At 38.2% G+C, this 14,632-nt stretch overlaps 1 protein-coding gene across 1 annotated transcript in view; it reads right to left on the bottom strand.

Moving 5' to 3' along the window:
• arid5b (AT-rich interaction domain 5B) overlaps nucleotides 1-14,632 on the bottom strand; it is a 72,370-nt gene that overhangs the window by 20,614 nt on the left and 37,124 nt on the right. The window lies entirely within an intron of this gene.

The following is a 14,632-nucleotide window of genomic DNA, read 5'->3' as shown; positions in this document are numbered from 1 at the left end:
TTGATTGGCTGGTAAGGTCTAATGTTTTTATCTTCAAACGATCTTAATGTACTATATTTGAGAGAAAGAATAAAAGAGGGATGGAAACATTTATAGCCAGAAATGCCTCTCTCTCTCTGGGAACATTGACGAGGACGGAGGCTATGACAGGAACATTTACAATCAGGGAAAGGAATTTCACATGCCTGCTAGCCTGTAGCTAATTATTTTTAAACTGGATTAGTGCTACATTGTGCAGAATGGGAAAGTAGGCTGCCAAATTGCTCCAATGTGCTAGTAAACACGATCCTCAAGTTCCCTCTCGGCCTAGAAGAGAAACTACATTTAAATTCAGACAGATGTATTTTTAAGATTTCAGACGAGGGCGTCATAACAGTCAAGCAATTAGTATATTACTGTAAATGACAGATGCTGGTAACCCACAAACCCACATAAGCTACGGCATTTTAAACAAACAAATATTTGAAACAGATGCTACAAAAACTGATATGTGTTTTTCACCACAACAACATATATAATATATAATATAAATATAATAATGTTTTGTCTTGTTTTCCTCAGCAGGACTACCACAGATGTCATCTCATCATCAGCATTGTAAAGAATTACATTTTAATAAAGCACTTCAGATGTAATGATCATCATTGCTCTATTTTTCTATTTAGCCTGCTCATGTCTTAAAGCTGAACGCTGTTAATTAAAAACACATGAACCTTTCTGACAGGAGCCCTTTGTTTGAAAGGCTGGCAGATATAATTGCTCAGTTCACATTACACACACAATAAAGTATTTAGGCACTCCAAGTCCTTTATACACCCACGTTTATGTCAACCTGTGACTGTAATGTAACTTCTTGGCAGAGAGCCTTGCCTCCACGCAGCAACACAAACAGAGATAAGCTCAAAGCAGAGACGCAGAAAAAGAAAGAAAAGGAGAGAAACTTCAAATAATCCAAGTTCCGTCACGTATTTCACAGCGTCAACATTCTTTCTTTCCATCTGCAATGACAATTAAATCACATCCAAGGTTGTTCTCTGCCAGAAGACTTTGTGATTATTTTTGTAGGATCAAATTCCCATCAAGAAAATGCTACAATAACACTGGAGCTGAATAAAACTAAGAGGCAGTCATTAAAAAGGGTAAAATGATCGCAACTCAGCAACCTCTCACTTCATGTTGTTATTTTCACAAACGCTACGCTGCGGAGAAACAGTGCAGGGAAAATTCCAAGGACATTTGTTGTGCATTTGTCATCCCTTTGGCACAAAAAAAAAACAAGTTTTCAACACTGTAATCTTTACTTAGAAAGCACTGGGTGTGTTTCTTCCTCCAATGTTTTCTCATTCTGCTGCTCACTCTGCCTCTTTTATTCTGCCAGTTACTGATTAATGCTGAGAAATTACAGAAACCCTTTTGAAGGGAAAGACAAACACAAATTATTCATTGAATAGACTAATGCCACATTTCATTGCTTTTATAGACTTAGCTAATTTGCAATGTTTGGGCTTCTGTAATAAAAATACATACGTAATTAAACAAAACACAAAAAATAAACAGAAAAATTAGCTTTTTATTCTTAAGTGACTGATAAAGACATTATAGACATATACTGTGCATAGCAAACAAACATAATGTGACAGATGACCAAGGCCTGCAGGTTTGACTGGCTAGAGATTTAACATGTGACATCAGTTTAAACAAACATTGCATAGGTTTGAGTGAGGTCACACTCCCAGTGCGGTTCTGTTTTTAGTCCAATCACAAACCCCCCTGACACCCTACACTGAGTTACATAACCTGCCTGTCTGTTTACATTTTTCATCAGGTCAAATACTGCTGCGTAAGAAAATACTGCATTTACAGCAAAACGCTGCTGCATAACACACAGTGACACGACAGTGAGTGAGTTTAAGTTCGTTGACTTATTGATAAAGGACAACCTGAGCACAGGAACCAAGTAGATGTTACTGTAAACTGGGGTCAAATGGTGCATTCATGTATTTTGGTACACGTACACAAACAGGCACACAAGGTCAAGCGCAGGCAATCTTTCTGTGCTGTAGAAGTTGAGCAGAACTGCTGATCTGCTCTCCTCGTGGCACTCGAGTTGCATAAGGGAGGAGTCATCGGCTTTAGAATAACAAAGGAAATCAAACACGGACTGACTGTGCAGATCGATTTTCTAGAATAGAAACATAGACATTAATAGTATATAAAAAACAAAGTCAACATCACAAGATAATGATTTTACAACACCCTGGGAGATGGGATATTTTCACCATTCTGTGGGCATTAAGTGCTTTTGTTAACATACTATAAATCATTCAAGTATACATAATACTTCCCTCAACAAGCCAAAAATGGGCACAATAGTCATAGAAAAAAATGGCTGCTGACCAGACTACCAAGTTCCTTTTAGCTTCCCATCGAGTTACTTATTTCTCAGTCTGTGGCTTTCTGCTTATCTGGGTGGTTGACATGACTTGGAGACATGCCTTGAAGTGACTAGAGTACTCTTGGCTGGTCCTTCACAAACCCCACAAGGAATACTGTGCACACCACACACACACACACACACAAACACGCACGCACACACACACACACACACACACAAACACCAGCAACAAATGCACACCAATCATAGACGCACACACTGCTTATGAAGCTGAACAGTAGTAAACATTCAGGATCTCAGCTTGTTGGAGGGAGGTGAGGCCATGCACACACACACACATATATATATATATAAATAGGTAAGGGGTATTCCCCGAGGTGTGAATCCATCATGTCTTGTCACAGAGCACAACCCCTGAGCCATGGAAGTCATGACAACTTCAGCAGCGAGATGCACAGCCTGACAACTTGATCTCCGGGTTGCAGCCCAACGCTTTCAGCTCTCAACAGTTTTCCACCACAGCTTTGTCTAATAATTTCTCCCCCCTCTGATTCAATTAAATATAGCCCTAATACCTCTGTTTCATTGCCATTCAGTTGATGTCAGTGATAATGAAAAACTCATTACAGACAGCTCAGGAAGAGTTCTGACGGTTCTATGTATCAACAGAGTATCGCCACAGGGAACCACAACAAAATGGACTGATTGATTGAGCGGCTGCTGGGAATGGAGAGACATATCAAGGCGACTGGGGAATTTAACTGATGGATGCCTCAGTTGATAACGCTCAGACTGAATTTACTGGAAAAAAACTCAATATCTACATGTGTCCACTTAATGATTGTTTCTTTAAAGGACAGTGGTTTTGAAAACCCTCATTAAAATAGATGGACAAATGATTGCCCTGATGGTGAATATTTTTTGGGAGGATTGACTGGCAAAATGAAACTAAAAGCTCAGGGATCTAAAAAAATACTTTGATGTACTTTAGTAAATTAAAAGCACACTCATCTATTCATTTGATGGTTTGAAATAACACTTGTGACTGAAATACAACTATAAATGGTATAGTCAAATTAAATTTTGCCAAACATTTGGTTCATGCCTTCAAATTTTTTTTGCAGGTATACTATCCTGTCAGCCTTTGTTATAATTTGGTTCAATGCTAAATAGCAAATGTTAGCATGCTTACATGCTTAACTAACATGATGAACATGGTCATGGTCATAGTCATAAACATTATACCTGCTTAACATCCCCATGTCAGCATTGTCATTGTGAGCATGTTAGCATGCTGATGTTAGTGCAGCTGCACAGAGCTATAAACTCTTGTTGTCCTGTTAAACTGCAGAAGCCAGATATGCAGAGACTGTTATTTTACAATCTTCTTTGCAGTCTTCAAAGTAATCATATTATGGAAATGAGCAATGAGGCAGTTATGAATGTTGATCATTCACTTTATGGACATTCATAAAAGGTCAAGCTGAAATAAATCACTTATAGTTGTTGAGAAATACAACGGTGTAAAATTTACTAATGACAGACAAAATGACTCTGGTCCAGGTTACAAAACCTGCTGAGATCAATAATTAACATTTAGTTAATTATGTGCAAACTAAATATGGAAGCCTTTACAGATCCGACTGCTCTGACTTGTCAGATGTGAAATAGTTACATCTAAGAGTTTTTATCCTTCACGCAACTGACTGAGGAAGAATTACCATATTTGCATTTCCATTAAACAAAACAGCCAGTAATTTCACTTAAACTCTTAATTCTACAGTTTAACTTCAACTTCCTCTCACCGTGATGAGGTCCAAGTTCAGACAAAGAGGTGAAGGAGGAGGCATGATTTAAACAAGCAGTGGTAGGGGAAATACATGTTTTGACATAGTTTTTCGTCTCACTTGGTTGAAAATGCACTATAGGCCTGACGCCCACTCAGCAATTATCAGCATAGCTTGCAGCCAAAGGTAACAGTCATGTTGCAATGCATGGCTTTGTCTGTACAGTACATGATGTCCCTCAGGGCAGAACAGACTACAATACTTTACAGAACAATAGTGTTGATTCAACTTCTATATAAACAAGTAATATCTCACTGAGATTAAAACTCTTTAACGCAAGAGTCACATGGCCAAAAGGGCTGCATACAAAGATGTAACACAGACAAATACAAAGGACAAAACATCCAGTTGAAACCAAACCAGAGTATATGATAACCATTCAAGTCAGTTAAACAGAACAGAGACATTTACAAGCAGAGTTACATTCCAGCTCCACTAAAGCCTAATCAATGCGAATTCTCCACGAGAGATCCACTCGGCCAATTTGAAGTCACTCCTTAATGAGTTACATGGTGAAGGGGCAGAGGACTTTTTTTCAACCAAACACAGAGTAAGGTCATCTGTAAAACATCCTACGAGTGCAGACCACAATTACCACAGCTTTAGGACACATATGTATCCACACCATTGAACAGGAATCCTCCCCTGGGATGGATTTGTAAATGAAACTATACCTATGAAAACACCCACATACAGACAAAGAATGTCACTCAGGTCTGGCATACAGGGTTACAGTGGTGCGTTGGAAAAATCAACTCTGTAGGCACTGAATAGATGTATTTTCATCTTTAAAATAAAAACCCGATAATGAACCAATAACGTAGCAAAAAAGGGAACCTTTTAGATGGAAAGCAGAAGCAAAGTCTAGTAACTCAAATTAGAAATAAACTGAATAAAACAGAATATGATTCATGAGGGACAATAATAGCACCTGTCAGAAAGCAAAAAGATGAACCAAAGTAAATAAACCTAACAAATAGTGAACAAAACCTGACAAATCATGATACAAAAACAGCCTCTGATACAACTCTTGAGACACAGACTTTAATCTGTAGAGCAGCGAAGCATTAAATGTGTGATCAATGAAGTGATATTACACTTTGGTGGAACATTTTAACTGCACTGGAGGCACAGAGATGTGACAAGTGAGGCTCCAAAGCAGCAAGGCAATAGTACCAGAGAGAATATAAAAAAGGCAGCAATGACTGATTCCTCAGCTAGTAGTGACAGGCGACGGCGTGTCTTCAATATACATCACAGATCAACAGTTGGAGAGATTTCAAATATTTTCTACTCAAGGACTGCATGTTCCTGACCACAGTTTCAGGATGTGACTGGAAATGAAGGTTCTGTGTTTGTTCTACTAACAAACATGTTTGAGCTAATGCTTCTTTCTCAAGCTTATTCTAAGAAAATATCTTGTCTGGTGTTTTCTAGGTTTATAAAACACATTACAAGCTACTCAGCCACCAAATACATATCTCACGTCTCATCATTACTTTTACTTAATTTCTAATGAGGGAGAATTCCTGGTCATACTAGAACTAAATCAGGGTATATTATATATTAATATACACAAGAAAGTCCAAATCAACCAATCAAAATCATGCTTTTTAAGTTTTCAGTTGGAATCACTCACTTACATCTTTGTAAACAGTGTCATCCTATTGTCCAGCTACTAAAATCCAGTTGAGAGAAGAGAGGAGTTCATAAAAATGTTGATAACATTCATCTATATTGGCTTTAATTATTATCGCACAGTCCTACTATCTGGTAAGTCTTGTATTTTTCCTCATAGTTGTGGCCATTCTGACTATGGGTCACTTTGCACACCGTTGTAGTCTCCATTTTGTTTCTCTCATGCATATACACAAGTATACACGTACATGCATGCTGGTGATGAGATATGTAGTCCTGCCAATGGTTTTAGACTATTCCTGTGATCTACAGGTGGCGGTAATGGGCCAAGAAATACAGCAATGTGCCAGCAAAGGCAGGGAAGAAGAACACTTCTAGCTAATAAACATGGATTCAAACAATACAGGGCTTTTGTCTGTTTACTAGAAAACTCCACAGGACACCTTTAAAATAAATGTGTGGAAATGAATAACTTCCTATTCTGTTCCATTCATTTTTTGTCTGCTTAAACAACCACAGACCCATTGTGTCTGAAACCAAAACTAGACTCTTGCTTTTCCATATGTAAAGTGGAGAGCATTCAGCTCTCCCTCCTCTCTATCATTTTGTTGCTGACTGTAGCCACCGTTGCATTTCACGTACGAATATCAGACATTTCTGATGTGCTCATAATTCTCACTTTGTCACATCTGACAGCAGTTATTCCTCTGTTCTACCCTCGAGGCACGTTTCTGCACGTAGTCATTTGAGACACACTGCCAGCACAAAAAAATGTAATGAACAGTAATACTTCAAGCATCTTTATCACTGCAATCATCAAAAATTACACAATTCACCCACAGAGTGAGACAGAGAGTGTGGGTGGACAGAGTACACTGTTATTAATCATCAAAACCTCCGTAGGTTGATAGATGATACAAGTGTTAATTAATTCCTCATAATAATACAGAGGGAGATCATCATTGATAAAGTGTAAAACATTTCACAGCCGAACGTAAGAGTACAGTGTTTCATATTAGGTCAACCTCAGTTGATGTAACATCAATAATGTTGAAATATTTTCATCACTGGTGTTATTTTCTTGCCTGGTTTCACCCGTGAATTCAAGTGAATGCTCCGTACTTGTATAGTGTGCAACATAAGAAGATATTTTTACACTGCTGTGGCTGAGAGCTATCTGAATTTAATGAGGAATGCATTTGGCTCCTTCTTAGGCATGACAATGGATACTCGTTACTGTTATTACACAAAGGCATCCAAGTTTTACCCAGCCTTCAACAAAAACAACCTCACCTTCCAATATAACAGAGGGAGAGGAAGAGGGAGAGAGAGAGAAAAAGAGACAGATGGAGCGAAAAAGCACTAAACATCACTGAGCAGCAAGAGCGGCAATTTAAATTTTTCACCGGTGTTCAGAGTCAGTGAACAGTGGTGTTTGGAGAGAGCACCTGTATCTTGTCCTGACAACTGGCACACAGAAATTCACTGTAATACAAGGCTATTAACGCATGCGCCTGAGTAAAACGTAGGGATTAGTCTGGCTTCTTACTAAAAGAGCTCCAACAAGAGTCCCCCTGAGGACCAGCTAGCTCATCGGCAGGTCCCCAATAGCATCTTGTAAACAGGTCTTTCTTTCTAACCACACAGCACCTTGATTTACTCTGCTTCAACCTCTCTTTTTAAAGGGCAATTCAGTGTTTCATTCTTAAAACCTAATTTGTATAGGTTTTGAGATATCTGTCTCTGAGATTTCTCTACTTCAATACAGTGAAAGTGAAATTAATTTTGCTCATGATGCTCACAGCATAGAAAAATTTGCTTTACTTTAGTTTGATTTTTTTGAGAGGCAGCAGAACAAACGGAAAACACAACACTGACCATCACCTTATAGAATTGTTGCAGGGAAGTTGTCTATAAACAACAGTGGTCTATTTTCACACCCGGAGCAACACTAGCAATCATTTGGAGTCGTATTTGTTGTAGTGTAAGTCAAGTATTCGCTCTCCTCACCCTGTTTTGGTCTCCACCAACTTCCGAGGGAAATATCTGGCTCTGTAGCTGCTAAATGCAAACCAAAACAATGCACTGAAAGACGCTGTAATGCTGAGGGGAACTGTGGAGTCAAAGGACAAAATTCCCTTTCATATTACACATAGTCATTTGATCCCTTGTTATTCTGAAAATATTTATCAGCGCAATTTTGAACAAACAAAAATGTTTCCAAAATTCACTGGAATTTTTTTCTACAACAGAAATTATATCCCCAATTTGATTATTCAGTGTAACATTGGCTGATTGATTTCAAATTAAATTTACTTCCATTATTATGGTATGGAGACAGAACCCCCTGAACAAATTAAACCAAAACTATCTGCATAGTTAGATACCACTGGAGGTAAGTGATAAAAAACACATATTTTTAGTAATTTGGTTCAACATATACTTACATACTATACTAATCAAACTTACTCTCTCTAATGGACATTAGTATAATTCATAAATATACTGACTCTGCAAAGACAGGAATTCATGTGAGATGTTCTGGTCTGTGGAGATTCCTCACCAGATCTCCTCTCCTTGTTGCAACAGCTCTGACATCTCGTTCCACTCTATTTCCCAAACCCATCATTTCGTATACAAATACTGCATTATATCGGCTACAGTCTGTTTTTATTTTCCTCAAAGACGATTCCCCTTAGCTGGCTGACTGACAGCTGTGTGTGCATGCATCATTATCTCCTTCACAGAGCCTGTCTGTTGCCTTAGCCTGTGGCAGACCTCAATCACACAGTATTAGAAATGACTCCATGGAGCCTACTGCAGGTGCGCCACACATTACGTGAACCAATGGGATATAGGTGAACTACAGTAGTTGTCCTGCCCATCTGCTACAGACATGTACAGAAATCAGGTACTAATAAGTTAATTTGATTTAGCTTGCGAAAGCCAAGACATAATAAGTGAGAGAGTTACTGAAAATGTTTGTGTTCCTGGAAGCAGAGGTTATTGAGGTGAATAAACTGATTGGATAAATGAAAGACAAATAAACAAAAGTAATTAATGTAAATGTTGTCATACTAAGAAGCAGCTCAATCTTAAGTTCAAAATTAGAAAAAAATAAAATCATCTAAACTGTCCCAATGATGTTGTTATCACAAGTAAGTTCAATTTTTAATTTCAGTTTGGTTGTGGTTTTAAATACTGGTCAGGTCTGAGGTTTTAGTACAGAGTCAGGTAATAAGACACACAATAGAGGGTCTATGCTAATGCCTTGCTAGATAGTGTGCAGTAGATAAATCATGTTTATAGACTGATGTCCTCGTCTATGGTCTCTGTGAATATAACAAGATTGCTTCCAATTGAATCTAAATATGAGCTTTATGCATGCAAACACACTGCATAATAAAATACTGCGCACATGGATATGGAATAAAGAGTCTTGCTTGCCATTTTAAACTACAGCACACCATCCCGGCTATTATCTGGTGTTTATATTCTAATATGTGACTATACTGTAAAAAAATGCTGCTTCTTTGTGTTGATCCTGACAATTTGTCAAATTTAAATTCAGCAGCACTGGGAGGAACACATCAATTCAAAGTGAAATCACTTCTATCCCCCCTCCCTCCTCCGCCTCTTTTTGACTTTCTCCCACTCTCCTGCTTCTCCTATCTATTTCTCTTTCCTTTTTGTAATAATTATATGAGCTGTAGCAAATGTAATTACAATGGGGTGGAGCTGGGGGGGGATTGTGCGCGTGTGTGTGTGTGTGTGTGTGTGTGTGTGGGTGGGTGGGGTGTGTGATTTCTATGCATGCACAACAAAATGCAACATTAAAAAGCTATTATCAGAAAAGGGAACATTTTGGCAGATATATGGCGGAGGGCAGCTCACGCCATATGTTTGTGGAGATGGGGACAACAAGTCAGGTAGTAATTATCAATCATCATCAGGGGAACCTGTCAAAACGCTAGGCCGGCACGCTCTGACTAGTGTTGCCATGGAGACAAGCCCACATGCCAGCAAGTGTGTGTTTACCAGGACATTAAAATTACACTCCCATATTTTTATCTCACACTTATAATATCGTGTAAATCGTTCTTTAGTGTGTGTGTGTGTGTGTGTGTGTGTGTGTGTGTGTGTGTATGTGTGTGTACGTGTGTTAAGGATTTCCTGCCAAGCCAAACTAGGGAAAGAGATTCAGGGATACAATTGAGGATTATTTCGGTTGAGGTTATGGTTTTACACACAGATTTTCTTGCGTTCAGGACCAGGCATGTTTGGGGTGACAATTAGCAGATGGATATGTAAGTGGAATATTCTCACCATAGTAATATTAAGTTAAATGTGTGTGTACGTGCACATACATAATGTGTTTGCCAGTAATGAGCTCATTTCTGTGACCATACAGTTGCTGCACACAGACTCTCCATTCAGACTGTTGTTGTTATATTGCTCAGCATAGGAAAGAGGACATTCTCCCAAACCATCATGACTTTGTCAGTTTCAATTTTACATATTCCATTTTCCTTCTTTGCATAGCCTACTCCACTTTCCATTTTACATACACCAAAAGCTTTCAAATCAAATTTCACTCCTTGTCATACAGGCTATTCAAAGTACTAGCATTTCTAGAACAGTGTACAGTAAATGTGACTTTTAACAGAATCACACGAGGAAAGTACAGTATCTGGAACCTTTCCAAATAACAACAATGACGCTTTCAGATTACAATCAATTTCCATGTGACCTCATTCCATTACCCTTCCAGGAATCAGGATTATTTTCACTTAAAACATGCTCTGAAAATTAAATACATAAGCAAGTAAACATGAAAGCAATTTAGGGGGAAATTGGTGTAAGTGCAGTATGAATTTTCCTGCTTTATTATGGAAGGCATTTGGAAAAAAAAATGCTAGTGCTCTTAATTCATTATTTGTGCGCCGTTGTGCATGCTCCCCCCGGGGAGAAGCAACATTACTCTTTCATCAGATCAAATGAAGCGAAGCCGTGCCGTTCCAGGAAGAGCCAATTAAACTGTTCAAAGAAGTTTATTATTGCGACGGATTATGAAATCATTCTCATCGGATTCATTGGGGTGTGTGTGTTTCGACAACGGTGTGAATGTGTGTACTTTACCACTGCGCAAACTCATAAAGGCTGTCGACTCAGGCTTTCCATTTGCAAAGTAAATAGAATGGTACGCTGTCACAGTGTTACATGTTTTACAAGAGAAATTTCACAAACGTAATTTATAGTCATTTAAAGCTGTAATTATGGAGAGAACATTAATTTCTTCCTTCTTTCTCGTTCTTTCTTTCATGCTGTCCACCTCATGTGATTTCCTCATGATAGTAGTGTCAAGAGTTAAGTACTTATTAACACATTTGAGACATGGCTGGGTTTAATCTTAACCCAGATCCAATGACTGACAAACACACTGAGGTATGCAACAACCTCTGACCTAGAGAACTTAATATCACCAAAGTATTTAGACACACACACACACACACACACACACACACACACGCTCAATGTAATTGCACAAGAAAAAAAAACTTTTTGGCTCATGTCCAACCAGGCACATTATCTTTCTGTGTGTATTTAATCTCTAATAACTAACAGCACTGCTTAGTTGTCAAGACCAAAATAAACAAATACACTACAACACAGTACAGGCAGTAAATATCTGACAAGTGAACAAGTCACTTCAGCTTTTGCTTGTACCCAAGTGTTGGCAAGTAGCTCTTAATGGCTATTGTTCCAGGGGAGGAAATTGAAAAATAAATCCAAAGCAAAGAAATGTTAAGAGCACGCAGAGGGACTGTCCCAAATACACACGCCTGTTGTTCCAAGAGTGCCGAATGTAAAACAGAGTCAAAGTTACGTAATGTGGAGGATTTGCTAAAAACGGGATAACCTTCAAACGCTTCCACATCATTGATACTGACAGACTGCAGCAACAACTCAGTAGGACCGAGGCTTTAAAAATACAGTATTTCAATTTGGCTTTTGGAGAGAAAGAGAGAGAGAGGGAGAGAGAGAGAGAGAGAGAGAGAGAGAGAGAGAGAGGTAGGGAACAGGGGAGGAGAGAGAGAGGAAGAGATGAAAGGGAGCAGTGGATAAGCTTCAAGGCTTATCCTATTCATTACTGGAGGAAACAAAAATCACAGCATCGACCTATAAATAAATGAATGCCAGGATAAACACGGACCCCATACATCAATAAAACATATGTATTCTAATAGATCACGCTCTAGTTACACTTGATGGGATTGAGTTGGCCAATGAGCCCAATCATAGGGACTTTATCATTTTGAAAAGCTACACAGCATTAAGCTACAGTGATTATAAATGATCATCATTCCCAATACAAAATAGGTCAATGGATACTTTTATCTTTCTGTTATTTTTTTTTATGCTAATGTATTGTATTTTAGGGTTTTAATAAAATAACCCGCAGATGACTTTGAAAAAAAAAAGGAAACATCAATCACAATCATGTACAGTATGATCCCCCCTTTGTTACTGTCATGTATCGGCAGTGTAACAATTATTTTTGACGTCACTTAAGTTACACAAGCACTTTTCAGAAACAACAACCGGTAACAAGCCTCTACCTGCAGACACTGTGAAAGATGCTTGACACTTAACCCAGCAACCTGACTAGAAGGCTGCATTCATGAGCTGTTTCTACACCAGCCTCACTGGCAGAGACAGATTTTGTAAACAGCATCTGCAGTTACACTGATGAGTCAGACGTGTTCACTCCAGGTTGCAACATGCTGTTCTGTAATTTTTATTAGGGACATTCACAAGTTGTATCATAACTCACATCAGGGACTTTATGAAAATATGACTCTCAGTGTGTAGTCCTTTACAGCTACAAACCTACCACATCTCTTTTTAATCATATAAATAATATAAATATAATGTAATATGCTCACCAGCAGTGGTTCTTCCACATTTGACAAGGGTATTAATGGAATAATCATGCAAGCCATTATGAATGAGGTCAAGCCGGCCTGGCCAGCTGAAGTGTAAAGTAATTAATAACATGCTCAGCAGTTTATCAGAGTTTTAAATTACACAACTGCTTTAAAATCTTTTTTTTAATCTCCAGGCCTGATAATGACTTGTCAAAGTATTTGTAACCATCTTGCCAAAGTGGTTAATCACTTACCTTAGGAGGACATGTGTGTGCCTTTTCAGGGAGTTACCCAATAACTTACTTTTTTTTGGATGAATTTTTCCTACATTTGAGGCATTTCAATTTGCTATGAAAATCAACATGCAGAGACATGAAATGTACTTGATGAGTGATCCTTCACAGTCAACATGTTAACGCCATTATTATTCTTTGTCAATGTTAACATCTTGTGGTATCGCTGTTGCAAGCAGGTGCAAGTCTGAAAATTACCTTTGGGGATGCGTTCAAGGACACTCCAACATCCAACGTTTGAAAGTCTGCCACCAAAAAAACCCCACTGCATCTGCATTCATGATCTACAATGTGCTGATAGGAAATTGTAACCTGATTAACCCACACATCAAAAAGGATCATGTGAATTTGGTCGTTACTTTTGTTTAAAATGGTTGCTGTTTGGCTGATATCTATTAAATCTTAGACGTTTGAGTGTCCATAAATGCAGCACCGGGGAGAGATTTCAAAACAGTCATTACTCACAGCTGCAATAAAGTGATAATAGTGTGACAATAAAAAGGTGACTAAATGTTTCACTATGTGGGATCAACTATATAAAGTAGGTTTTATGTTACTGAAAACTGATTTTTAATACTGTAGTGAAATGAAAAATGAAAATGGCTGCCTGAAAGGAAGGAAATGTCTAAGTCAACATGTGGTTATCTTTGTAACCTAAGTATGTGAAGATTCAAGGACGTAGGTTTGGTTTTCAGAAGAAACTAAAATCACATGAATGCTATTTCCTGCACAGGATTATATCAATCTAGAAAAGAACACATATCTATGACATTAGCAATGTCCTGCTTTCCACCAAATTAACAGTAGTCTAATAAAAGGAAACAAATGCTGAAATATTACTATTGGGGATCTTCACTAAAAAGAGCACTGTCCTTTATTTCTTTATCTAATATTTGATTGATGTTCAATTATGGCATCAGATTAAACAGTTTTTTGAGAGTCAAGTGTGTAGCCTGAGAGGCAAAACCCAGGGCAAAAAAAGTTAGCAAATTACTCAACTGCTGCTCTTAAGCTTATTGCTGTGAGCACAGGGTAATAATTGAAGGCGACTCTGAGGATCAACATTTTTATTAACTCCTCTCTTCTCTCATCTGGATTTTTACAGCTGGACAGTCAGGGGACAATGTTTAGGGGACATTTTAATGAGGGGAAAAAAGTGTGAAAGTGGGGGAGATAAAAATGGTATTTTGAGCAAGGTGTCATGCAATGACCCTTTAACTGAAGTAAGAGTATACCTGGGTGCTCTTTCTTCCTCTACTAGTCAATTATCTTTGATCAGCACTGCTTCTCTGACAAATCTTTGCACTGTAAACAGGTCTAGACCTGAAAAGCTCCTCGCCTATAACCACTTGCTTATTTATCTCTCTGCTGTTTGCTAAAAATAGATAAGCAGCAATGCAAAGCAATAAGTGAGGAGCTGGTGTGTTGCTGGTGACATAATAGAGATAATCAGACAGATTGTTGAGAAAGTGCTTTTCGTTAAAATAACACTGTGGAATCAATTCTGCCTGTGCATACCATGGTATATTA

Source organism: Micropterus salmoides, unplaced genomic scaffold (genome assembly GCF_014851395.1).
Source record: "Micropterus salmoides isolate LMB-PRFRI ecotype aquatic unplaced genomic scaffold, ASM1485139v1 Ms_hic_scaffold_22, whole genome shotgun sequence".
NCBI lineage: Eukaryota > Metazoa > Chordata > Actinopteri > Centrarchiformes > Centrarchidae > Micropterus > Micropterus salmoides.
This window is presented reverse-complemented; position numbering and strand designations above follow the sequence as displayed.